Source organism: Mesoplodon bidens, assembly GCF_964165515.1.
Source record: "Mesoplodon bidens genome assembly, chromosome: 3".
NCBI lineage: Eukaryota > Metazoa > Chordata > Mammalia > Artiodactyla > Ziphiidae > Mesoplodon > Mesoplodon bidens.
Genome location: NC_138178.1, coordinates 52,377,874 through 52,402,941, shown reverse-complemented (window position 1 = coordinate 52,402,941; position 25,068 = coordinate 52,377,874). Strand labels below are relative to the sequence as shown.

At 42.2% G+C, this 25,068-nt stretch overlaps 1 protein-coding gene across 4 annotated transcripts in view; it reads right to left on the bottom strand.

The window, feature by feature from the left end:
• The window catches only part of TLN2 (talin 2), a 449,584-nt gene that overhangs the window by 253,680 nt on the left and 170,836 nt on the right, over positions 1-25,068 (bottom strand). For all 4 annotated transcript variants that reach the window (XM_081228039.1, XM_081228042.1, XM_081228041.1 and 1 more), the window contains one exon: positions 10,711-10,784. The gene's annotated coding sequence lies outside the window, so the exon portion shown is untranslated. The remainder of the gene's footprint in view (positions 1-10,710; positions 10,785-25,068) is intronic.

Here is a 25,068-nt window from a genome sequence, read left to right as displayed (position 1 = left end):
CCAGTTGGTGGCACAAAGACAGAGAAGAGCTATTCTAAATGTCTTTAAAACACTCTGTCTTGTATGTAGCATGAGGTAAAGCAGATGAAAAAACATAGCACTATTAGTGAACTGGAAATCTGGGTGGATGAAAGAATATAGATATAAAGTTGATAAAGCTAAGTAAAAACGCTGTATACCTGAATTTCACTTGGATGTATTAGTAAGAATTAATGAGTTTTATCTCTGTACACAAACACACACACACATATACACACATTCATCCATACCTGTTCCCTAGTTCAGCACTGAATGGATTCAGGAATAACAATAAATCCAGTAGTAATAAATATTTCTAGTTTCTACACTGTACCTTCTAAATACTTAAGGAACCAGGGCTCCTTAGAGAAGTAGTGCATCCAAGTCTGGAGTACAGAATGGATAAGACAAACCAGTAACATTTTTGTCATAACAGAAAGAACACAAAAATACAAAAGTACAAGTTATGTCAAAAGGACTTGGTAATTAGTTTCCACTGGTCAAATATGGGACAAGTTGAGTATCAATAAGAATATTAAATTGAAACACATCAGTTACATTTATACTAAAAAAAGAAAAAAAACAAGCCAAGAAAAAACCCCCTCTGTTCACTTTTAGATGCTGCTGCTAGAGAACTCATTGTTTTGAAAATAAAGGCAAAGTATCGAGCATTTATCCTGACATTCCTACGTGAATGTCAGAGTAAACAAATAGTTGTGATTAAATTTCTATCTATCTATCTATCTATCTGTCTATCTACCTACCTACCTACCTACCTATTTTTTTGGCCAAGCCACGCTGCTTACGAGATCTTAGTTCCCTGACCAGGGACTGAACCCGGGTCCCAGCAGTGAAAGTGCCAAGTCTTAACCACTAGACCACCAGGGAATTTCCTAAATTCCTTTTTATAAACTATTCTTGTATATAAACAAAGGAGGAATGATAGAATTGGCATATCACTATTTTGCAATCACTAATGAATTAAAAGACATAGGCAATAGTAATCAATGATCAACAGTATCCCAAAAAGAGACCACCATTTACTATGTATCTCAATGAAAATACACAGCCTACCTATGATATAGTCTTGCCAAACAAAAAAAAGCCCATATATGAAGCTGACCAAAACTCGAGATTTAACAAATTATAGAAAACACAGGGAACAGAGGAACATGTTAAATGGCAACATGGGGAAGCAATCATCAAACTCCAGACTGCGGAAATTTTACAGGATAGTTTCTCAACCTCAGCACTAATGACGTTTTGAGCCAGATAATCCTTTGTTGGGAGGGGCTGTCCTGTGTACTGTAGGTTATTTAGCAGCATCCTTGCCCTCTACCCGCTAGGTGTTAGTAGCGCCCCTCAGCTGTGACATCAAGAATTGTCTCTAGATGGTGCCAAATGAAGGCAGAAAAGGATCATGCCCACTGGAGAATCTCTGCTGTCAGTTTCTTAAATAAATCACAAGGGGTGGGGCAGGGGCAGGGGGGAGATGGAAGGGTAACCTATAAATTAAAAGGGGATTAGAAACATGCCAATCAATCGTAATGTATAAACCTTATTTGGATCCTGATTCAAAGAAATTAAAAACAAAAGACAGTTGAGGCAATTTAAACATTAATTTGATATTTAATGATATTAAGGAAATATTGGTAATTTTCATGTTTTTGGTGTGATACAGTTTCGTAGATTTGTTTTTAAGTCCTATCTTTTAGGGACATATACTGAAATACTGACAGGAAAAAAATAAAGTAGCAAAGTCGTGCTTCCAAGCAATTGGTGAGAGACAGAAAGGTATATGTCATATAAGACCAGATAAGAATTAATCATCATTGAACGAGAGTGATGGGCACATAGTTCACTATACAGTTTCTCTTCACTTTTGGATAGGTTTGGAAGTTTCCATAATAAAAAGGTATGAGTAAATCAATCTGGCAGGCAATTCCGTTCCCATTCCTCTCAGCAAGCACATAAGCCCCAGAATGACCGGGGGAGGGATGTAAGAATTTACAGTTCCCTGGGCTTGTTCAGTTTCTAAATGCCTCCTGGGGTCCTATCTGGATGCTGAGAGTAATTCTATCGTTTACAACACGCCCTTCAACACGGGAGCCAACTACTTAGCTGCAAGCCCTTCCAATACTGGGAGAAAAGCCTGTGAGCTGTGTTGGACTGACCGGGCACTAGGACTCTGGCGTCTAAGGTGGAATCTTCCCAATGGATGTTCTAGAGCGAGTTAGCCTATGAAGGATTTTTGCCTTGAATGCTGAGTGCAAAGTTGGCCCCCACGTAAGGTGTCAAATTTTACTCATCCTGGAAGGAGCCCAAGCTCTGTGAGCTGCCCGGCCCACCTCAGACTTTCATTCTAGGTGAGAGAAAATAAATTTCTATCTTGTTTAACCCACCGCAGTTTATAGTCTTTTCCACTATGCGCAGCAAAACGTACACCAATTAACCCAGAAATAAATTCTCCTTTCTCTTGGAAGCCTACTCTACCCTACGAGAGACAGCTACTTCTTTCTCTGAACTGACTCTTTTCCTGCACATTTGTCACAGATGCCTCTTCATTTCGTTCTTCCCAGAAACTTGCAGCCCAAACATGACAATGTCATTATATGTTCCAGGGCCAATTTTTATTTCTGTCCTTCCTAGTTCAGAGTATTGAAAGTATTTCCTCTGAATGCAAGTTTCTGTGAACAGTGGCCACCAGAGAGGACGAGAGCCTCGCTCCACACAGCTTGTCCCCCAGGCCTGCGTTAAACTCTCCAAAGGGACAGCAAAAGGAACCGAGAATCCTGTGTGACCCAGATGCCCGGAGCCGAAAGTTCTCCTGCAGTGGAGATTGAGTCATTCTTTACTCCTCAGAGGTAAACAAACGGAAGAATGATATAACATACTTGGGGAATGTTTAGAATCAGGTAGTAAAAAAGACTTCTTAAATGTTACTTATTTCCTTCTCTTGATGAAGGGGTGGGTTCTATCCCAGTCTTCTAGAAACTACGTTTCTAGGCATGGAATAAAACTTTGACCAAGATTTAAATGGTCCCAGATTTTTTTCCCCAAAAACCACTTTTGCCCAAGTATCATTTGACTATACAACTGTGAAGATCAGTGATCTTTGTCTAATGGAACCAAAATTGTCTCATACAGATTACAACTCTGCTTAGCACTCTTTCCAACCCTGACAATCAATCAATCGATAGAAAAATAACAAATTGCCAAGTCAGAGTTAATCACTGCAAGACGGTGGTAGGGTAATCTTGGACTGCATATCGCTATCTAATTTAAATGTGGAAATTCACCTTTGGTCACCACTGCAACAAGGTAAATTTTGACCCCCATCCATTCAGTCTCAATTTCACTAAGCTCAGATATCTCCTCTATAAATAAACGAGGCACAGCTCTAAAGACATCCCTTTCGTTCAATACTTATCTGGGGGCATAAATATAATAGGTCAAGATGCTTGGAGAATAAGCCTGCACTGAGTAGCCCATGTCAATGCCATCACCTTGACCTAACAGAGGGAACAGGGAGGAACTCCATCCACAGCCACCGACACATCAATGGGCTATGACACAGAAAGCGGTTGACCAGCTCCCTGGTTGACAGTAGAGAGACTGCTGGTTCCACTGATAAGGCTTCACCTGGGGTCTGCTTAGTGAGGAAAGTAAGCAGCCCAGAGAAGGGAGAATGCCAACACTGTGTGAGGGACCCAGTTGCCATCCATCTGGTCATTATCATAATAGTCATTCACTAAATACAGTTATACCAGAAGATTTATGAAGACCATGGCATTCTGAGAGAAAATAAAGTGTTCAAAGTACAACTTGATTGTCTCTCCAATCTTTCTAAAATAACTACCAAAACATACCTTATATTAAGACAATCAAGTGCACCTGACTCACAGACATATACTTGTTGAGGCTCTAAGAAAACCCTTAGATCAACAACCACTGTTGACAAAGCACACTTCCAGTTTACCAGCAGGATTGAGTATGAAGCCCTCTTTCTCACTCCAAATTCACAAAGAGAACATTAAGTAGGGAAGCGCATTCCCATTTCCAGTCATTCTGTATAGGGAGACCCTGGCCACACAATGCACCCACAAGGGTGAGGCTGGAAAGTAAAGCAGAGCTGATTTTCCTAGAGCAGCAGGATTTTCTGGAGGGAAGACAGAGGTTTGTTGAAGAAAGCATGCAAGACATCACAGAGACACGTCTTTTCTAACCTATAAAACTACAGCTGGCACCATGCCCCCAGCCTGTGCCAGGACCTAAGAAGCACTTCCCAGTGGAGACCTTGGAGGTCTTTCATTCACAGTCTCAACTTCAAGGTATACGAAATGTCAAGGGGAACATCTGTTCCATGGGGCTGGTGTGAGGATTTCCACAGACACCAGGTCTCTAGCACCGAGGTGCCTAACACTTCAGCTCCTCATTAGATGGTGGCTCATGACAAAGCCCAGGCTACTGCCCCTTCAGAGACACCAGAGCCTGAAACTACTTTTCCAACAACAGTAACAAACTTCTCCTGGCCATCAGCACCAGCTTAGAGGCAGGCGGCACACAGAGAGATCTGTTCTGGCTGAAGAGTGGGGGTCTGTGTGAGTGAGATCTCCAAAAATAAAGTGGGTTCCCAGGAGGGATGGGAAGGCAGGGTCTAAGAAAGAAACTTGAGGCTGCATTCAAGACAGCTGGTGCCGTGTGAAAGGGAGAACCCACTCACATGTGCTCCGTGGAGGGGTCTAGGTATGAGGACGTCAGGCTTAGAGAGGAAGGAATATAACCCCCCACCACATAATCTGGCTGCCATGGGAACAGCAGCCACCTAATTATAACAGAGTAAAGGCTGCTTCTTGGTTTTAACATTCGGAATTGAGTTATAGGTAAATCACGGAAGCCCTTACTGGGATTAAAGAACAGAATAGAATTATTACCAACTCTGAGCATATAAAATTCAAAGGTACAGCTGCCCAAAATGGAAAGGTTGGGTGGGGGAGGATGGTAGACAAGAAATAGTGCCTCTAGGAGACAGAATAAGAATAGAAGAGGCTGCATGTGTCATCCGAGGGTACAGAGGGAGGATTAAAAGCATGAATCAGACTTGGGAGGAAGGGAGATGGGGATGGTCAGAGCGAGCTAATGGCAATCACAAGACACCAAAGAACTGCTTTTAAAACTGATAAAGGGGGCTTCCCTGGTGGCGCAGTGGTTGGGAGTCTGCCTGCCGATGCAGGGGACACGGGTTCGTGCCCCGGTCCGGGAAGATCCCACATGCCGCGGAGCGGCTGGGCCCGTGAGCCATGGCCACTGAGCCTGCGCGTCCGGAGCCTGTGCTCCGCAACGGGAGAGGCCACAACAGTGAGAGGCCCGCATACCGCAAAACAAACAAACAAACAAACAAACAAAAACTGATAAAGGGAGAAATGGTGCTGTAAGCATAATATTTATACATGTGGAAATCACCAAAACGGCAGCAGAAATGACCCACAGGGGAAAAAAGGTGGTTGCTTCTAAGAAGTAAGGCTAGTAAGGGAAGGAAGAGAGAGTGTAAGATACTTGTTCCTTTCCATTAGAAGCTTTTCTGTAGCATTTTCTATTTTTAGCCATTTGCATGCATTACTTTTTTTTTTTTTTTTGGTTAATGAAAGATCCTCTATAAGGCCATTGTTTAGATCACAGCAGTAGGATTTTTCTCAGCTTCTACTGGGCCTGATAGTGGGGTGTGGAGAAGACTGCAGCTGGCCTCACAGTGTGTTTACTTTATTCTAATCTTAGTAAAGTCATGTTTAAACTCTACAAGTGCACAAGTCATTTTACAGTTCTGGAAAGCTGTCCAATTCTGGACAGCTTGTTGTAAACGGAATAGAAAGGCTTTGATGGTCATTTTAGATCTTCAGAATATGGGGCTTCACAGCTAAAAAAAGAGTCATTTTTCAAGACACATTTTCTATAGGCACAAGTATTCCAGAGCCTTTGAGTCCATGAAATCCAATCAATTCTTACACAGCGAAGGCTCAAATCTTGAGTTCTCCAGGAGGGGCTTTTAACTTTGAAAGAAATTAACTGATGAGCATAATTAGCCAAAAAGCTTAAGAAACAGCACATTCTACAACACCCATGGATTAAATTTAATTACGAAAAACAATCTGGAAATGGTTATTGTTGTTGTTCTGAAACATTTACCGAGTACAGACCGCAGAGGAAGGACCCCAGCACATGTCTGGAAATGCTGATCAGTGAGATGGTGCTAATTAGGACTCCCAGCCACTCAGGGAGCCCACAGGGGGTGGCAAGTGGCAATGCCTACAGCCGACAAGCAGAGTAACCTAGGGAATCCAGCTAATGGAGGATGGCAGGAAAACAAAAGTGCATAACAGATTACATTTTTAATGAAGAAAAGCAAGCACAGGAACAACTTATCTTTTCGGACATCATATAGCATTTAAGTTACAGATACAGAGTAGCAAACAGCTATGTAGATCCTGCCTTGAATTTTACAGATTCAATACCCTCCCTAAACAACACTGGGAACCAAAAATTCCCAGAGGGCCAAAAATAATGTTTTTCATTTAAAATCGGTTTTAAAATATTTTTCTTACCAGCCTGCAGGGAAAATGGAGATAAATTCAGATTATTGCATCTATGATCAAATCTGGAATATACCATGAGTCATTAGTTAAACACTAAACAAATCGTTTCTCATATGCTCCCCTCCATCTCCTCTCCATCAGTCTCTCTCACCTCCCTCACATGCTTGCAATGCTTTAAAGCATCATGTTTATTCCTGAGAAGCATGGCTGTCTCACATTCTTAATTGCTCATCCCTACAACATCTCACCCAGTATGGCCTGGCCTTCTGAGAGGCTCAGAACGTGACTGATTGATTACATTGTTCATTTCTTTAAATTTTATTCAGACTTGGACTGCCCCAGATCCCTTAAAGCAATTCTACTTCCTCTAGTTTATGTCAAAATAAAAGTTCCTCGAGCATTTATTCATGACTTTAGGCACTTCCAGAAATGTCAACATTTCAGATCATCTCTCATATTCCTATGCATTTAAGATAAATGTTTCTGTTGTTGTCATCATTGTTGTTTGATATAGCTTTTCCAAAAACAAACAAAAAGGCAGTGAAATAAATATCCCTAGGGTGGAAGCAACCCAACTGAAGCATACAAATCAGGCAGTAAACCAAGTGTTGGCAGCAAAGGCAACCATAAACAAGACAAAAAGACAACCCTCAGAATGGGAGAAGGTATTTGCAAATGAAGTAAGTGACAAAGGATTAATCTCCAAAATATTCAAGTAGCTCATGAAGCTCAATATCAAAAAAACAAACAACCCAATCCAAAAGTGGGCAGAAGACCTAAATAGACACTTCTCCAAAGAAGATATACAGATTGCCAACAAACACATGAAAGAATGCTCAACATCATTAATCATTAGAGAAATGCAAATCAAAACTACAATGAGATATCACCTCACATCAGTCAGAATGGCCATCACCAAAAAATCTACAAACAATAAATGCTGGAGAGGGTGTGGAGAAAAGCGAACCCTCTTGCACTGTTGGTGGGAATGTAAATTGATACAGCCACTATGGAGAACAGTATGGAGGTTCCTTAAAAAACTAAACATAGAACTACCATACGACACAGCAATCCCACTACTGGGCATGTACCCTGAGAAAACCATAATTCAAAAAGAGTCATGTGCCACAATGTTCATTGCAGCACTATTTACAGTAGCCAGGACATGGAAGCAACCTGAGTGTCCATCCACAGATGAATGGATAAAGAAGATGGGGTACATATATACAATGGAATATTACTCAGCCATAAAAAGAAACGAAATTGAGTCATTTGTAGTGAGGTGGATGGACCTAGAATCTGTCATACAGAGTGAAGTCAGAAAGAGAAACACAAATACCGTATGCTAACACATATATATGGACTCTAAAAAAAAAAAAAAAAAAGGATCTGAAGAACCTAGGGGCAGGACAGGAATAAAGACTCAGACGTAGAGAATGGACTTGAGGACACAGGGAGGGGGAAGGGTAAGCTGGGACGAAGTGAGAGAGTGGCATGGACTTACATACACTACCAGATGTAAAATAGCTAGCTAGTGGGAAGCAGCCACATAGCACAGGGAGATCAGCTCGGTGCTTTGTGACCACCTAGAGGGGTGGGATAGGGAGGGTGGGAGGGAGACGCAAGAGGGAGGAGATATGGGGATGTATGTATATGTATAACTGATTCACTTTGTTATACAGCAGAAACTAACACACCACTGTAAAGCAATTATACTCCAATAAAGATGTTTTTTAAAAAAATACATGGAAATATGAGTAAAGAGGAAATTATACTTTGGGAATACAATATGAAATTGTGTTAAAAAAATAAGTGTTGGATTGACAGAAGGGAAAACAACAGGTAAGTCTGTCAAATTTCATTTAAGTTTCCCAGAAAATAGGAATGTTAGAACACAGGAAAGCCAGACATCACTGAGGGAGGAGTTCAAAAGGACTGAACCACCATGCTGCAATCAACAAAGACCATGGTTAACTTCACAGAACTTTTGAAGCAGGCAGGGTTAGGCAGGCATCTTAAACTATGTGGGACTGTTGCTCCTCCTTCCTCACGGTATTTCACTGTCCTAATAATTCAGTCCATTATTGCCTCTGTCCTCTACCCATCCTACCCCTCCAACACATCCCCACACTCCAAGGAGAAGCAAACAGGAAGCATACTCATCCATTCTCTATAGACCCATGGCATAAGAATACACTTGGTACGCTGTTTTTGGATCTGAAATCTGTGGGAAAGGTATACATCTGACGTGTTTCCTGTCCACTGTGCCTAGGCCCTTTAGCTAGACTGGCCCACCAAGTGCTGTCTGCAGATCCTCAAAAGACAACGTCCATGCCAAGACACCCAGAAGATTCCAGGGCAGGACAGCTCCTTTACTCTTGCCTATCCTGTATATATCTGATCCCACTGCCCTCAGCTTATAACTCTTGACCATGTACTTGACCCCTGCCCAGCTTTGCACTCCTCACACTTGGCATTTGCAATTGTGTCCAGAGTTAGACATTCAGCCCTTCTCACCCCTAGCTCTCAGCATCCCCACATGGCAGACAGACACTCATCTGTCAAACACCACCTGGTCAGAGGCTGCCCACAGTGGTATGAAGGGAGGATTGTATATGTTTTTATCAGACAGCTCAACACACTGTCAAGTTTCATTTTTACACTGACTGCAGGGTGGCTCACAGCTAAACTTAACGTTCACATGGATGAGCCGTTTTTATTTGGGTTTTCCAGCATAACAATCCCTTTTCTTCTGTTTGACTTCTGACTTCTCAGTGTTCAACCATGCCAGCTGTCACAGTATTTTCTGGAAATAACCAATGTATAACTAGAGTATACTTCTTTCCTGCTTCAGAGGAATGACACAGTTTTAGAGGTAGAGGAGCCCTTATCAGTCATGCACCCCAATATTTCTCAAACACCACCAGGCCAGAGCTAGTTCATGGCTAACAGTCAGTGGTCACCAGAGCAACAAGAAAGAGGAAGGAAATGAAGAGCTTTTCACAACGCTAAACACATACAATCGAAAGACAAATTCACGACATTCTTACATTTTTAGCATTAAAATATTTCTTCTTTCATGAAATGATGTTAGTACATGGTAGTTATTACGCTGGCCAAAAACTTCGTTCCGGTTTTTCTGTAAGATGTTACGGAAAAACCGGAACGAACTTTTTGGCCAAACTTTTTTTTAAAAATCTTTATGAAAAATCCTAAACACAAAATAGAGAGATTACCGTATAAATAAATAGAGAACTCTCATGCACTATCCAGCTTCAACAATTACCAACTTTTTTTACGTACAGCCCAAAATATCTAGTAAAAACTGGTCCTAAATTTTTTATCTCTATTCCACAAAACCTAAAAGTGTGGGAATGACATGGCTGGGCCAACCTCTTACATTTTACAGATAAGGACTTGGAGACTAGCAGAGATTAACCTGTCCCCACTTGCACAGCTGGTCAAGAACAGAACTGATACATCTGGTGCGCCATGATACGGTTTTGGAGGGTAGGAGCATGAACCAATTCTTTTTAACCTGTCAGACTTTAATTGAGGCACAGCCAAGACCTGCAGAAGAGCGTCTTTTGTCTCTGCCCAGGGCATTTCATACACACTACTTGGGTGCAGGCAGCCACAACCAGGACAACCAGATGGGGAAAACCAATAATCTGTAACCAAAGTTTACTTCATCTCACGCTTTAGCAATTGTGTCTCATCCCTGGAGAGCTCCAGGAACTACCAAATGGTTTTAGGACAAAGATTACTGGAAGTTTCTACATTAATTCCTCATCTAGCACTTCCCTCCCCACCCTAAAAATTATGAGGCAAACATATGGAATGAATGAGAATTCATGCAATAAGGTAAAAAAACAGCTACTCATCCCCTCTTCTAGGCGCCCCCCCACCAAACTACCAGGTAGAAAAAAATCACACAGCAATGGAAGTAATAACACCAGGCAGCTACACTCCTATCTCACAGAACTGTGGTAAAAAAATCAAACAAGACAGTATGAAGTGACAATGTTTTAATGCTCTGTAAAACTGTACCAAAGCAAGAGGGTGGCCAATGGATAATAAAATATTTTTTTAAAGGACTCACCTAAATTCTGTTTATGTAGAGTCGATTTCCCTGAAGATATCCTGAAGCATCTGAGAAGACTTCAGCAGCGATACCTAAAACAATAATAAAAATCATCAGAATCAAGTAATGTTATAGACATCAGTTTTCAAAAAAAAAACCCCTCAATCTATACATTTGGTCATTTCCCTCACACTAAGTGTGAAAGGAAATAACTCAGGAAACAATGAATTTCCGCTGCAACACATGGGCTGGGAATTTTCTTCACCAACAGGGAATTGAGGTCCCAAGACACTTATTTTGAAAACCAAAATTATGTTACAGTTGAAGCAAAACCACATTATTCTCTTCCCTGTGATAGGAATGCTTAAAGGCTTTGAATTTAAACAAAGCTGAAATATATACATCCTCCTTCCTGCCCCCACGTATATTTAAAACAAAAATCACTGGCACTGCACTCTGATTCTTTTTAAAAATCAGCATCCATGAGCTCTTGCCTTATTCACTTTTTTCCTCCTTAGTTGCTGTAACCCATCTGTGAAGTGGTCCCTTCTTGTTTCAACTGTTGCCATCTCGTTCACAGTTTTCTGAGGCACTGATAACTAAGCATTTAGCAGCTTATTCATGAAAACCCAATTTGAAGCAAAGAAGCACCATAATTGTAGAAGCAAACAAAATGGGCCAGCCACAACTAAACAATGGTCTGACTAACAACATATATATGAACCAATGAAACAATAAACACGCAGCTATAGAACCAAGTATTCATGTAAAACAGACCAAGTACATGTAATCTAATCTGGGTAGGTATGTGAGACTAGTTAATAAATGATGATGGTTAGCTATTTAGGAGGAGGGAAAAATCTAGCACCCTCTCTCTACTTAAAGAGAATAAACTCAAAATAGAATCAAATGAGTACTAGAAAAATATATAGATGAATAGTTTTATAATGCAGAAATAGGAAAGGCCTTTTTAAACATGACATCAAAATGTGAAACTCAAGGACTGAGACTTTTGGCTGACAACATTTTTAAAATCTCAAATACACGAAAGGCAAAAACAAATCAAAAATAAAAACAAAGAACAAACAAATCTAGACACTTTGGTCAAAAGATAAAATAAGAAACTAAGTAGAATATTCATACAAGAGACATATGAAAGGTTGCTATCCTTATGTGAAAATGTCTTAAAAGTGAGTAAGGGGCCTCCCTGGTGGCGCAGTGGTTGAGAGTCCGCCTGCCGATGCAGGGGACACAGGTTCGTGCCCTGGTCCGGGAGGATCCCACGTGCCATGGAGTGGCTGGGCCCGTGAGCCATGCCCGCTGAGCCTGGGCGTCCGGAGCCTGTGCTCTGCAGTGGGAGAGGCCACAACAGTGAGAGGCTCACGTACCGCAAAAAAAAAAAAAAAAAAAAAAGTAAGGAAATTAATACTCCACCTCAAAACGGACAAAGCAAATTAATTAACTTCCCACGAGAATAGAATAGTAATAAACATATGAAAAGATACTCAGCTATACTAACAATGGAAAAATACAACTTCAGAAAACCTAGCTCTTATTTTTTACCTGTCAGGTTGGTAACAATGCCCAAGACTGACAGTACCTGTTGTTATGGGCCTAGCTCGTGATGTAGCCTCTTTGGCAACTATGTCAGCATGTAAAATGGCACACACTGTGATACAGCAATCCTTCTCTAAGAATTTACTCAAAGTAGATTATTGTGAAAGTGGAAAAATGGATATACATAGCATGTTTATAATCACTGGGGGCAGGGAGTGGGGAGTAAATATCCTAAAGGTCCACAGATAGATGAGGTCAAGTAAACAAGTTTTTATTAATATTTACTGATAATGAGAATATCATACCAGTGAATAAAACAGGTAAATGAATAAAACAGGTAAATGACCATGCAAAGTATGATATCATTTCTGCGTGTGCACATCTGTTGCTGGATGTCCTTATACATGTCTAGAAGGATGTTTGTTAAAATAGTTATGGTTGCCCCTGACTATCCAAATTTAAATTTTTTTTTTTTTTTTTGCGGTACGTGGGCCTCTCACTGTTGTGGCCTCTCCCGTTGCGGAGCACAGGCTCCGGACGCGCAGGCTCAGCGGCCATGGTTCACGGGCCCAGCCGCTCCGCGGCATGTGGGATCCTCCCAGACAGGGGCATGAACCTGTGTCCCCTGCATCGGCAGGAAGACTCTCAACCACTGCGCCACCAGAGAAGCCCCTTACTCACTTTTAAGACATTTTCGCATAAGGATAGCTTTTCTTATACTGTTTGAATTTCATATAATGAGCGTGAATTATTTTTCCAAAGAACACAGTGGAGCTGCTTTTTAATCTCATGCTGGAGTGTAAAGTAACACACTGCATAGATTTCTACTTTCCTTCTGTCACCTTCTCTCTCCTCCTTTAGTGACATTTGTGTCACACGTGTGCTTGCTGTGAACACTGATTAGAGAGGTCCCTTCCTCCTCTCTGGTTCCTATTCATTCCTGAGGGCCACTTCGTCCTTGCCTTTAGTTCCTAGACACACCTGTATCCTTATTATAAATCTCTTTTTTTTTTACTTAAGCTAGCTCAAGTGAGTTTGTTATTTGTGACCAAAGGCACACCATGTAATACAGTGTTGCTTTTTATTTTCCACCTTCTCAATCATCCCATTCCATCTGAAAACACAACAGTAAATCTTGTAATCACATGAATGAAGATTTATGGTATACAACGCCATGTATTAGTTATGACCTACAGCCGAAGGAACTGAAGCAAGCAGCTCAGAACTAGTATAACGAAGGCAAAAATAGGACTTCAAGAGGCAGGGGGGTTTGTTCCTGACTTATATGAGAACTGATGAAAAGACTATTTGAATAAGAATAAAAACAAAGGGGACATATTTGTCCAGATGGGCCACTTCTATGGTAAAAATAGTCTCCATTATCATGTTTTAACCACTTTGCAGATTTATTTTTATTGGGTTATATTTATATATGAAGAGCTTTTTTTATTCTACTTAGACTTGAAAATACAGAAATGTATTCCCATAATGGGCCCATTATGTTCAATTTATCTCCAGCAACCAAATTTACTTTTCTCCTTGCCCTATTTTTAAAGGTTCAGAAGTTCCATATAATACACAAATCCTCATAATACCATAATTACAAATCTGGCTAAAAAGCCACAAATATACAAATCCCTTTTAGAGGTGTGCTGGATGTCAAATACAAATCTAATTGATCTCCCTTCATCTCCTGAAGGCTCCTTCTCCCCCCCACCCCGAAAATGTCCCTAGAAGGTAGAAAGAGGACAAGAACCACTATCCAGTTTTAGGGATGAACAATCTAAGACCTAACTAAGTATCTGTGCCTCCAGGGCATAACTCAAACCCACAGGCCACCCAGTGCCAGCTGCTGGCCTCTGTTCTGAGTCCTCCTCAGGGCAGGGGCACCTTTCGAAATAGATAGAAAGGGGAGCCAGGTAAATCCACATTTGAGGCTGAGACGCATTAGGATTTATGACACCAAACACTGCGTTTGAGGGGAGCGACAGCACAGTGGCTTAAAGTCACGTGATTGACCCTCTGGTTCTGTCATTTACTAGTTGTTTGGCCTCAGTTTCTTCCTCTGTAGTAATGCCCAGAAAAAGGGACGTTGTGAGGATTAAAGGTTGTCATACATCTAAAGCAATGAGTAATGCTCAAGAGTCAAACATGGTCTTGCTTGAGCTCCAGCTCAGCAGGAGCTGTGATGGTAACTGCCCACAGGTAGAAACTCATAGTTGCTTGATCAGAGAGCAAGGTCCCTAGAGAACCCTGGAACAGAATATGTCTCTATGTAGGACACTTACCTATTCAAAATCCTTATTTTGAATAAGACATGAATAAGACCCTTCCAATTAAATAGAAACTTATTTTAAAAGTACCAGGAGCCTGTTATTTCAAGGAACATTGCCTTCAAGCAGCCTCCTCTGGATCCTATGATAAATCACTTGGCAGCTCCCACGTTCTACCTCTTCTGGAGTATTTTGAGAGGCATATGTAGATGTGACCAAAAAGCAGCAAAAGCTGCTGGCTCAAATGCTTGCCACCAATAGCAGGACTTAACTGTTTTTGCATCCTGGACCACTTCCTACTTCCTTGAGGAAGCTTACACACACCTCTCCAAGTCCTAGGTCACTCGTCACCAGAGCAGAGATAGTAATACTTAAGATATTTCAGATGGAGAAATGAAATTAAAATGGATGGGTTAAGTTCCTAACACAGTGCCTGGAGCCCAGTAAGTGTCCAGTAAATGGTACATCTTTAATAGATTATCATCTGAACAGCATTAAAGAAGCAAAACACATTAAGTAATCTGAGAGAGACTCTACACGGCAATTTTTCACCATGAGAGATTTATGGACTCTTTGTTTTCCATGTCTCCCTTGACGAAATCCCCACAGGAAGGCGGGGCCACGTTGGAGGGGATGTAAGGAGGCAAGGGAGTCTCAAGCCATGAAGGGCCTGCACAATGCATATGGCTGAAATCGCACTATGTGGTCAGACCCCAAGCAGCCAAAAACACATCTGTCCTAAGATTTCATTAAAATATAGATAACAGTGTAACATGACACTCAAACTTTGTCCGGTACCATCTATATGAGCATAAACATCAGAAGATGGTCTGTATGGGCAACCATCCCAAGTGCTTTAATAAGGTAAGACCAAACAAAGCAGCAGGAAATCCACTAGATTTTAGCCAAACATGAGCAGAATATACTACTCTTAGCTTGAAGTTATCACTAACATTTGACACATTTATTATTAATTGTTCAAAAACAAAATCCAAGAAGAAAGAAACCAAGTAATTTTTCAGTAGCCATAAAATAGAGACAGGAAGAGCCAAAGAGAGAAAAGAGGACGAATTGTGAAAACAAAATTCTTCCAACTTCCTCCAACTTCTACCACTTGGCAAGGATTATTCTTTTCTTCTCTGAAACCCCGAGAACATTTTCACTGAAAGCACAGCTCAATGATTAGAGTCCAGCTCTACTGTGTCAGAAGGTATCTGCCTCCAGGGGGAAATGTCCAATTCTCTTTTCATGGCTTCCTCTGGCTGACTTTCAGCTAGAGGCTGGGTCCTGGGGTCAAAGGAAACTCAGTAAAGCCAAGATCTAAGCACCAATGCCCAAGGCCTTCAGAGATGAGGAATGATACATGGCCTTGTCCTCTGCATGCAGAAAGGCTCCAGAAATCCCTCTGTATACCTCTAAAAGCAGCATTCAGCAAACTAGAAACTAAGAGGTGTTACATGCAAAAAAAAAAAAAAAACAAACAAATTCTTAATATAAATGTGTGAAATGCTGGTTTAAACCAAATTAAGGAGTTTTGCTAATGCAGAACAATTTGGACACTTTAATGTGCTAATGTGGATTATAAATAAGTGGCCCCAACCTTATTTGTACACAGATCCCTTTACCTTTGTGGTCTACGTCTTGGTACAAGTGCCCAGGCAACAGTTTGGAAAATAATGTTAAAATTAGTTCTTTTATGCAAATAACTATTGAAGGCTCACTCTGCCCCACCACACTCGCAGTGACATGACCAGGCAGCACTCCCCTAAAGATCAGTTCACAGTGCAAACGATATTAATGCAAAGTAGTGTGAAACTCGTGTTTACTAGGAGGGCTAGGGAAGTGCTCTAATTACACTGCTTTACCTCCTTCAGTCTTTAGATGCTTTTCACAACTGGACAACTTGAGAGATGCCCTGAATTCCCTTTGGTTCTTCAATGCACCGTTCCCCTTCTCTCACTTATATGTATGTGTCTTTATGTAAAAGTATCAATAAAACTAAATTAGTAACGCGAGTAGCTAGAATGTAAGCTTCACTTCCCCCAGCCCTTGAACAGTGCAGGTACAAGGATGTCCCACAAACATTCGACTATCTGAATAAAGTAATGAATAAATAAGCTTACCTAAGTGTATCATTAACTCATTTTACAAACCGACCAAAAGATACACTCTACAGCTTTATGTTAAACTGACTTTGAAATGCTCACTCTCAAACAATTTCCTATTTCTTTTTTCTCAAAAAAAAGTGTGTTTTGCCCATTTTATTCCCACGATTATCTCCCATCCTTTGCAAACGTCCCCCCCCACACACACCCAAAAAGGGATATTTTTCCTTTGACTTTTGGGTTAGAAGGAACTTCAATATTATGAACTTAATGTTTAAAATAACCCCGAGATGTTGCAACATCTTCAAATGAACACATAAAAATTTAAACGTTTTCGCTAAACCCAGTTCACTATGACAAAATAAGACAAGGCATTTAAAAAAAACTTCAACAACTGTGTTGTTGTTTTTTTTTAAGGGGACAAAGAGGAAAGAGCAGGAAAGGAGTGTTTCAATTCCTCCTTGGTCATTCACAAAATTATTGGTAAACTGACTAGACCATTCCCACCCCCATTCCTCCTACAAAGCTGTTAATGCCAGGGTGCTCCTATCTGATAATTCCCAACTTTCAGCTGGGCTATAGTCTCATCTCTTGCAGCAGCCCTGCCCAGGGCCACCTGCGGGCCAGCCCTCCTCCACCCCAGAATAAACCATCCAGGACAGTCATTTGAGTCTGTCCTCAGCTCCCCAACTGCAGGAATCTCTGGGGCCCACTTCCTCACCCCCCGTCTCACCTGTCCTGGGAATCAGTGCCCCAGCACCACCGAGCCCACGCTCCTCCTGGAACCCTGCACCCTCTGCACTGCTTCCCCTGCAGTGGTCTTTGACCTCCTGTCTTCCACGCTTACAATGGCCTCCCCACACCCCTAATTCACCTGGCGCCCCATCAAGTTCTACCTACTCCGGGGAGGCGTCATGGACCACATCTTTATTTCAACTTAATATGGTACATGTAAAAACAATCTATTTACATGTCTATAGTCCACACTAGACTGTGAGCTCCCAGAGGGCAGGAGCTATGGCTCCCTCCAGAGTTCTCGCCTCAAATCAGAGCTCAGTTCGTAACACCCATTACATGCTCAGTAGGTATCTGAAGAATTAATGAACATATGTTGTATGATTAATAACTTTGAGACACCAGGGATGAGAGTAGGGGACTTTAAGAGGCTGGGGTACAACAGCAGGGTCAGGATGGAGTCAGGGGTTTGTGTGTGTATGTGTGTACACGCACACCCGCACTGAAGAGAAGGCGCTGCCTCATTCCACAAGCCTCCTTCCTGGTTCTTCAAGGTCAAGGTTGCAATTAAACCCCACCGCCACCCCCACCCCCGCCCCCGCCCCTGCCCCTGTTTTCCTCTTTTAGTCCCAGGGATTGGCCCATGACCCACTCTCCTGCCACAAACATAGTGTCTTTGAGTCAGCATCTCTCCTGTTTGGCTTGATGTCAATGAAGGAACTACACCATTTCATAATTATGCCTTTTTTCCCATCCCGAAGCAAACAAAGGCTTTGAGGTTTAACGATTAGAGAACGGTATAAGAAGATGCCCCGTCCTATAATCTATTCCCCATCCTAACCCCTAAAGACCATCTCTTATGCTCACTCCAGCTTGGACCCTGTGGGAGAGCACAGAGTCACACAGGCACCAACACTGCAACCTGATGCACATGGAGAGGCAAGTGTTATTCATCAACCAGCAGAGCATTTCTTTTAGGAAGATGAGGTGAGAGGCTGCAGCAAAGAGAGCAAAAAGATTCACCCATACAGCGGAATATTGTTCAGCACTAAAAAGAAATGAGCCCTCAAGCCATGAAAAGACATCAAGGAACATTAAATGCGTATAATGAGTGAAAAGTCAATCTGAAAAGGCTACGTCCTGCATGATTCCAACCAAATGATGCTGTAGAAAAGGCAAAACTATGGAGACAGTAAAAAGATCAGTGGTGGCTAGGGGTTGGGAGGAGAGAGGGATGAATGGGTGGAGCACAGAGGATTTTTAGGGCAGTGGAACTATTCTGTGTTATACTCAATGGTGGACACATGTCGTTATACATTTGTCAAAGCTGATAGAACATACAATACCAAGAGTGAACCCTAATGCAAAGTATGAACCTTGGGTGATTATGATGTGTCAATGTAGGTTCATCAATTATAAAAAATGTACCCTCTGGTGAGGGGTGTTGATAATGGGGGAGACTGTATGCGTGTGGACAGTGGGTATGTGGGAACTGCTTACTGTCTGCCCGATTTTGCTGTGAACCTAAAAGTACTCTAAAAATATAAAGTCTATGAAAGTAAAAATAAAATGAGCAAGAAGAAAAGGGTGAGGTATGGTATCACAAATTCCCCCCAGGCACTAAAGCCAGGGACACTCCTATGGCAGAGCCTGGGGAGAGGTTTAGAGTGAGACATGGTGGGCTTGGCCCATAGAAGCAGTGATGGAGGATCTGCGTTCCACTGGCCAGCTGGACATCACCTGCACGTAGCAGAGGCTGCTACGTGAACCAGGGCTGTCCTACACAGCGCTCCAACCTGCTAGAAGTGACCCTGAGAAAGCATCCTCTCCCACTCTTATTCTCACTGCCACCTCAACCTTTAATTTGAGGGCTACTCTTCCAGCACTAGCTCCTCAAGAACTTCTTCTGTACTGAAATCATTCAACTGAAGAACACAAACAGAGAATACTACTTCTTCAAGTAAGTTAACCATCTAATTTCCCATGCCAATGAAAAACCCATCAATACCATGGAATATCCCAGGGCTGCCGCCAGGAGAAGGGATGGCCTTCCTATATAGGAGACATGTTAAACTCCTATGAACTCCCATAACGGCTCATTTCTCCAGCCCTCAAAGCCTGGTTGCCCAGGTGCGCTGAGCCAACATATGACACCATGAAAGTGACAGGAAGAATAAAGGTGCAAAGTGGAATTTTATCAGCTTGTGGGCAATTTAAAATAGGTATTACAGACAATAAGATGGGGCCCTTCGGGAGGATGGCTGGCTAATCAAGTTAGCTACTCAGGTATACATAATGTGGAAATCAGGGACACACTTTTATAAATAAGAACTTGTTATCCCTTGGCTCTGATTAGTAGCTACTGTAATCCCTCAAAATTCATCTTTACAAAGTAATATTGCTGCCCTCATATCTCTTACTATGTGCGATCTGGTCTTCATGAATGGCCACCTGATACATTTTTCCAAAAGGCTAAATCCATCCAATCTTTTCTCCACTGGCCAAAGATTCTCCTTTACATATTCGTTTTGGTACATTTCATTCAAAACCAAATACCCCAAAACAAACAGTTCTTTTGTCACTGAAATTTCTTCCTCCTCGTAGAACATTTTGAAAATTAATCCTCCTGAGCCATATGTGTCCTCCTTCCTGTCCCTGATCTGTCATTCCAAGTTCCCCCTTTCCCAAGCAGCCTTCCTTCCCATGTGGTTTCCCATACTCTTGGTGTCCTCTCAGTTTTCATGGGTCTTGGAATACTTCTCTGCATAATCTGGCAATTCATTAGATTGTATTCCTTCTAATTCTGGTTCCACAAGATTCTACAACTCCAATAGATAAGATACCCTCAAGTGGCCAGCATGGAGACTGGTGCCAAGTCACCCAAGGCCAGTGGCATCCTGGTTCCCTTTCACTCATGCCGAGTGCATATGGGCAGTGTGGGTCCTCCAAGCCTCACTTGACTCCTCTGTGAAAGGCAGAAGGGAAACCTCCTTCACAAGCCAACCTAAGGACCACATAAGCATAAGGCCTGGGGTAAAATACGCCTGCAGCCAACACTGACTTTCTTCTCCTCCGCGTGTGTGATCTCTGGGCTCTGGAACTAGAATAAAATCTCTCTAAGGGCAAGATCAGGACTTGCACCTTTCCTGTATTTCTTCAAGGCATTTTCACATGAGGGAATGTCCAGTAGATGGCTTTCAAGTGATGTTTTTGAGTTAATGGCCATTATTTTGGATAATAGAATTTCAGAGTTTTCTTTACAACCTCATACACCATCTAAAAACCTAAACTTTCTATTAAAAATTTCAAATAGCTAATAAAGAGAATAATGAACCCCTAAGTACTCACCACTCAGCTCCAACAATTATCAATTCATAGTCACTCTCATTTCATCCAAACCCCCTCTTACTTCCTTGTGCAAATCTCCCTCACTGGAGATTATGTTGAAGCAATACCAGCTATCATCCCATTTCAATATAAGTATTTTATAAAACTAGAATTTTTATTTTTTTTTTATTTTTATTATTTTTTTTTGCTGTACGCAGGCCTCTCACTGTTGTGGCCTCTCCCGCCGCGGAGCACAGGCTCCGGACGCGCGGGCTCAGCGGCCATGGCTCACAGGCCCAGCCACTCCGCGGCATGTGGGATCCTCCCGGACCGGGGCACGAACCCGTGTCCCCTGCATCAGCAGGTGGACTCTCAACCACTGCGCCACCAGGGAAGCCCTAAAACTAGAATTTTTAAATAAGAATGCTTAATAAAGCTGTTTTCACTTAGAAAAAATAAGAAGTCTAGGCTTATCCAATAACATTATGGCCATCTCGTTCTCTCTGTCCCCACTGCACAGAGTAAGATATAGATGACCCAAGACAGACTCAGCAGGCCTGAGTTATGACTCTTGGCAGCACAGGAGCTGTCTGGGTGACTGTGGGTGGGACAGCCCCAGGGCCCCTCCCACTAGACCTCTGCTCCCAAGGAGGAAATCAGAACATGAGGGATCTGATGCTCACAGCTCACCTGCTTGGGCACAGCTAGGACTTTCTACTTCCCTTTTCCATTTTTCTGTTATCCCCAGCACCAGCCTCACTTCCTGGAGTAACCTAGCCTCTACTTGCCCTTTGCCAAAAACAGAATTAGTAAGTATACAGTATTCAGATACCAAAGTCTTCTCCAGGAACAAGAGAAGAGATTAAAAAAAAAAAATCACTCCATTATCTGTTTTTAATTCAATCTCTCAAATAAAAAACAAAAAATATAAAGCAGTATCCTGCTTGACTTCTATTCTGGTCTCTGCCCTTATGGAACAAGTAAAAGCAATTCTCATGCTCCCTCCCTGCCCTTGGGTGAGATTAACCAACCTGTCCACAGAAATGACCTGCTAAAAACCTCTGATGCGGGTAGCCAGAGGCCTTTGGAGAAGGGATGACTCCCCAGAGGGTCCACTGCTGTCCCCTCTAAGGTAACTGTGAAATCACTTGAAATTATTTTGGACCAAATCATAATTGAAATATAAAACTACTCACATAATCGTGCAAATTATCTACCTCACTGTGGACTTTGTTTCTCTCTACCTATCATAGCTACTAGCCATATGTGACCAGTGAGCACTTGATATGTGGCTAATCCAAATCGAGACCTGCAGTGAGTATAAAGTCCACCGATTTTGAAGGCAAAAAGAATATAAAATACCCCATTAACAAATTCTATATTATATTTTGAAATGTTAACATTTCCTATGTACTGGGTTCAATAAAATGTTAAAATTAATTTCACCTTTTTTAATGTTGCTACTGGAGAATTTAAAATTATGTGTCTCACATTATATTTCTAGTTGCAGTGCTTCTCTAGATTCTAATTCCTTTTCACAACAGCATAAATAGGTTTCATGTCAACCTACCATAACTGGTGTTATTTGAATACAACCCTGAAGCTAAAATTAATTCACTTGGACTTCTCTTTTGAATTATTTTGTGTATTTCCCCTAATGGTTCCTGCCAATTCCCATTAAGATTTAAATATATAAGTGTTCCAGTAAGACAATCACAGCTACCTTGAGCATAGAATATCACGTAATCACCAGATAGACCCCATCAGACTGGGAGTCAAAACATTTTAATGCTGTGCTATTTAAAAAGCAATTCCCAATCCCTATTTTTTATCTCGCAATCAGAATATAACATTTCTTCTGGCTGTTATGACCTTGGGTATTAGAATTTCACTCTATGCAGCTGAGAAAATATTCAAACCCATATTTCTACTATAAGACAAAGGAGGGCTGGGCATTCTCCATAAGGGAGAAGGAGGAAAGCCACTAACCTGCCTCCTATTGGTTTCCAATGGATGAAATGATGAACATCTGATTAAACTGGGGGTTGAACACTGATTTTTTTTTTAAAGGAAAGTCAAACAAACATTCCACCTGACCTCTGAATGTCAGTAGACTTTAAAGTTCTTCCCAGCTGTGTTTCTTTGTGATCAAGCAGAGATCAGAATAAGTTGGAGTGATTTGGTTAAAAATAATAAGAATAAAAATACAAGTGACTCCATGGAAATTGATGGATTAAGTACAACCTCCATTGTCTAGCCCAGTGCTATCCACAGGGTGGTCTGTCCACAACTAGTTTGTGACTGGTCTGTAATAACACAAGTATAGAAATTGAGAGTAAACATTTGGAAATTTTTATAGCAATCTGACAAAGTATTTATGTTGCTTGAATGTAATAAAAATAAAAGCACTTATAGTTTATATGTCTTTTTCAAATATTTCACCTTTTTTGTATTTTTTTATTGATAAGCAAAAGTAGGTCAGTCCAGGGCTTCCCTGGTGGCGCAGTGGTTGAGAGTCCGCCTGCTGATGCAGGGGACACAGGTTCGTGCCCCGGTCCGGCAAGATACCACATGCCGTGGAGCGGCTAGGCCCGTGAGCCATGGCCACTGAGCCTGCGCGTCCGGAGCCTGTGCTCCTCAACGAGAGAGGCCACAACAGTTGAGAGGACCGCGTACCGCAAAAAAAAGAAAAAAAAAAAAAAAAAAAGTAGGTCAGCCCAAAACAAATTGTAAATTAAATTACTAATGGTTCCTTTCAGAAACAATACCCTAAACCAACTCACCGGAATCCTCCATTTTCTGGTCATCTCATTCTACATCTGTAGGAGTTGGGAGGCAGAAGGTAATAAAGGGGAAAGGGAGCTGAAATTACATTCTTAGGGAGGAAAAACCACCACTTAGGAGAGGGTGAGTAAAGCACAACTATGTCCATGACATAGCTAGGATTAGAGTCTATAACACTATAAATATTTTTACCACTGCAATTACAATGCCGCATTTCTTCAATTATAAAATGCCATGGATTATAAATCACATCGTAATATGATATGCAAGTGATGGGTCCTGATTGAATATTAAATTGTAAACAAACTAAAGTTCACATGTGGAATGATTACACCTCAACTAAACAAAAATGTCAAGTGTTCATTAAAGACACGCGGAATCAAGTAATGGTGTTTTTTAAAAGCCTTCTAGGTTGAAGTTAAAAGCTAAAGATTTCTAGGTGAGTAAAAAGCCCATTAGTAACCACCAACCACATACAAAATGTTCTGAGGGACAGAAAAATGAAGAAGCAGCCCCTGAAGAATTCACAATGGAGATGGCAAGACAGATGGTACCCAAAATATCAAGGGGCAGAGAGTTCGGCAGCTTAAGCATCAAATGCCTCGCACTGGCAGTCACTTCAATCACAGTCCCTCTCAAAACTCCTTCCTTCCTTAGGCCCTGTACCAGCCCACAGAGAGGCTCCCAAGAAAGCTGTATCCTTCTTGGTGACTGTGACCCAAGGTCAAGGGCTGAGCAAGGAGTCAGGCATCCGCACTCCTGCCCCACAGCCAGCACTCACCAGTTGTTTGTGTGCCTGGGCAGCTAAGCATCCGTGAACTCCTGTGTAAAACGGGTTAATAACACATATCCCTCAGGGCTACGGGGATGGTGGGTTTGGATGCTAAAATCTTTGGGGATCTGGGCAAGTTGTAGACTGAAGAAAAGAAGCCACAGCCTGGAGGGGAAGGGGGACGCCCAGAGAAAGAAGACTTTGGGGAGATGGAGAGAGGGAGCTTCTTCCGCCCCACACTGGACACTGGCAGGGAGAGAGGAAGCAAGTAGGGCAGGCGGTACTTTAGGGACCTCTGCTTTCCATGGGGGGTGGGAGGGGTGTTTTCTATGAAAAGTGGGCGCCAAGGAGGAGGTGGAGTAAGGGGACTGAAGCACGCTGAGAAGTCTGCGTGCTTCCCGGAGAACCTGAGTGTGTGTGGGGAGCAGGGGCCCTACAAGGACACCACGTGGGAAGAGGCTGAGCAGAGGCCATGGCTCCCAGTGTGTGCGGTCACCAGCCTCTAGCAGTGTCACCAGGGGAAGCCACGCAGCCTTCATCCTCCAAGGCTCAGGAAGCTCCAGTCCCCAGTCAAGGAGGAAGTGCAAGCGGGGGAGCCTCATGGAGTGCGAGGAAAGGAGGAGAGTCCATAGGGAGGTTTCGGGGAGGTCAAAGAGCAGAGAGCGGGGTGCCGTCAGGACTCACGAGAGGGGCGCTACTTCTGGGAAAACCGACACCTGCCTCAGGGTGTGGTTAACTGGAAAACTGGCGGAAGGGCATCTGGGAGGTGGCAGCAGGGAGTCAGACCCCTCTTCCAGACCCCAGGTCCCTGAGAGTGTCCCGC